The following is a 3260-nucleotide window of genomic DNA, read 5'->3' as shown; positions in this document are numbered from 1 at the left end:
AAGCACAAATACATTCTAATGAATCTTCCTGCAGCTTCACTAACTGTCGCATCAAAATCCTGAGCCAGAAACGACTGGCCAAATTGCTACGGGGTGGCAGTGGGAGAGTATCTGGCCCCCTTTGGGGGCAGAAGTAGAAGGTGGGGTCCCACCTTCCATAAGGACTCACCTCCTGGGAGATTCATTCAAAATATAAAAATTTATTTGTTTTAGGCAGCAAAAAAAATGTGACAACAGTCTACTACATGTTCACAGAGGACTAAGTGCTAGATGCATTACCAGATGTTTTATTTACACACATCTGTGAAGCAATTCTCTGAGTGATGGTTATCTAGTTAAGGAAATTGAGGTTCTAGAGGTGAAAGGAACCTTCCCAAAGTCACTCAGCTACTAAGAGATAGAGCCAGGATTTGAAAACAGGTAGGTCTGTTTGTGTAAGTAGGTTCCACGCCCAGTGTGGAGTCCAAAACTGGGCTTGAACTCATGACCCTGAGATCAAGACCTGAGCTGAGGTCAAGAGTCAGAAGCTTAACTGACTGAGCCACCAGTGCATCCTCAGGTGGGTTTTGTCATTGTTGTTGTTATAAATACCTTATGCAGTCTCCCACACTGTAAACAGAGCACTTGTACTTAGGGTTACTAACGTGTTTAAAAAAAAAAAAAGTGGGGCAGAGAAAAATAACTAGATGCAAATATTTCAATGTCTTCACACAACAATGGGAAATTGGGATTATGAGTAATTTTTTCCAGCTTTTTAATGTTCTCTTATACTTTCTTTAAAAAAAAAAAGGCAAAATAAAACTTAGAGCATGCTTTACCTAAAAAATCCTAAGGGGGAAAGAAAGTAATAAAACAGTTTTAAAGAGGAGAGCGGTGTTAACACAGTGATGGAGAAACTATGCATAGGAAAAAGACTAGAAGGAAATCTGTCCAAAAGTTCTCTGCATAGTGTGATTATGGGGGTGTTTATGTTTCTTTCAACTTCCATTTTCCAAAATTTCTCCAGTGAGCACACTCTAAAAAAAAAGCAAAATGACTTTTTAAAAACAAGCATGAACTGATATTAAGGAGACAGTGCTGCCATGTTTGGGTCCTTTTAAGTTCCCGTAGTCATGTGTAGAGTGGTTTGGAAGTCAAGGCAGTTCCAGGTTTCCCAGGGCAGCCTGGCGGTCCCTGTAGCATCTGGCCCTGTCAACCTGGACTGCGGCCACCGCAGGTTATCTCAGGGGGATGCTCTGAGCCAGGGTGGGAATAACCCAACATTCCCACCTCTTGTAACAATGTGTAAGTGATCAGGCCCTGCTACACTGTGAGGATTTGGCCCCTGAAGCTGGAGTCCTCCTCTCTGTTGGTTTTCTCTCTCACCTCACAGGCTCCAAGGTTCACCTTCCCCTCTGGGAATGAGGCAGGGCTGGTCAGTCATGTCAAAGTTTAGGCCCCTCTGAACGGCAAGTCCCCAGTCCCTTCTCTTCCTTAGCCCCCAGGGCCGTGGATGGACAGAGAATGGAGGTTCAGTCCTGGCCTGGCCTCAGTCTGGTGGGGGAGTCAGTCTTCTAATTTCAGGGAGATTCCAGACTATTCCCTGACTTAGGAACATCTCAATCAGATGGAAGAAGCAGTCCTTATTTTCCAGGAGTTCCAGTGTGATGCAGAGAAGAGATGAGAGAGTGGGGCTGATTCAGTCTCAGCCAACCTTGACTCCAGAACCTTCTGTCCCAGGACTCCCACACCTCTCCAACCCCTCTTCCAGGTGGGATAGTCAACTGCCATGGCCTTCCCTGGCCTCCATGGCCCTCTGATCCCCCCACCTTCCCCACCTCCCCAATCACATGGAGGTTTCTTATGCCCTGTATATCCTCTAGCAAGTCACACTCCAATCCCCACCCTGGAAGAGTCCCCCCTACCCCACCCTGGCTCCTCAGTTTCTCCCCAGCCAAAGCGAGGGAGCTGGATACTCTCAAAGATCCTCCAACCCAGTGGAGACATTGTTAGCCCCTTCCCAGACCTTCTCTCTCCCTTCTCAGCTTCTTATCTAATCTGCTCCCACTCTTCCTCCTTCCAGGTACGTCCCCTTCCGGCAAAGCCCCCAGAACCTCCAGGCTAAGACCCTCTTTGGCTCTTGCAGTGGTCAAGCTGCTGCAGTAAATGTTGCAGTGGGTAGAGCAGAGGTGGCCAGGGAGGGAGGAGGGCTCAGGCCAAGGCCGAGGTCGAGGCAGCTGGGCAGGGCAGGCGGCCAACCCCAACAGCCCCAGCCAAAGCTACCTCAGCAGCTTCTGCAAACCCTAGCAAGGCATCTCCGCTTCGGTGGAGCTCCAGAGTGGAGAGGCTTGAGGGGGAGGGGAGCGCTTGCTGAGGTCAGCACAGCCTCCAGAAATCTCTCCAGAGGAGGAAGAAACCACAGAGAGTCCCAGCCCAAACTGGACTCCCTAGGGGAAATGACTCAGGTCCTGGAAAGCTAGAATCCAGGGTTGAGAGGGTCCCCAGAGGACACCTGCTAGGAACAGGAATCTTCCCTACTCCCCCATGGGCCCACAGAACCCCTGCTCTTGTGCCTTCTGGAATAGGAGGCTCATTCCCTTCTATGGCAGTACCTTCCTCTGAGAGTCCATTCACGCAACAATTATCAAATTGCACCCCACCCCTAACGCCTCCTCTGTGCCAGGATCCGTGCTGGCCTCTGGGGATGCAGAGATACATGTGGTCCCTGACCTCATGGAGCCTACCATTAAAGGGGGAGGCAGACGCCAACCACCCTCTGCAGTGAAAAAGCTCTGGAAGTCCAGAAGGGGCTTTTGGGGGGTCAGGTACTGCCTCTCAGAGCAGGCAATGGACCCAAGGGGGCCTCGGTAAGCAGGCAGCTTCAACTGGCCCCTAAATACTGTCAACTCCAGTTCTGCATCTCCAGCCCTGACATGGCTGCGAAGTCCAACCTTAAATATCCACCTGCCCATTCAACTTGGATGCCTCTGTGTCTCTAATGCAGCAGCACCAAGGCTGAGTTCACCCTCTCTGCCCAACCTGTTCCTGCCACCATGCACAAACCAGACATCCCAGAGCCATCCTTCCCTTGGCCCCAGCAACAAGCCCCCCACACCTCCCATCTCCACACCACCACCAGCCCCAGCTCCACTGTCTCCCACCTATACCGCAAGCACTTCCTTTGTCTTCTCATACTTGGGCCCACTTCAATCACATAGTGATGGCAATCTCTCAGAAAAGCAAAGAAAATTGTCACCTCTCTGCTTAAAAGCCTTCGGTGG

This window comes from Mustela erminea, chromosome 9, assembly GCF_009829155.1.
Source record: "Mustela erminea isolate mMusErm1 chromosome 9, mMusErm1.Pri, whole genome shotgun sequence".
Taxonomy (NCBI): Eukaryota; Metazoa; Chordata; class Mammalia; order Carnivora; family Mustelidae; genus Mustela; species Mustela erminea.
Note: the sequence above shows the minus strand (reverse complement) of the source record.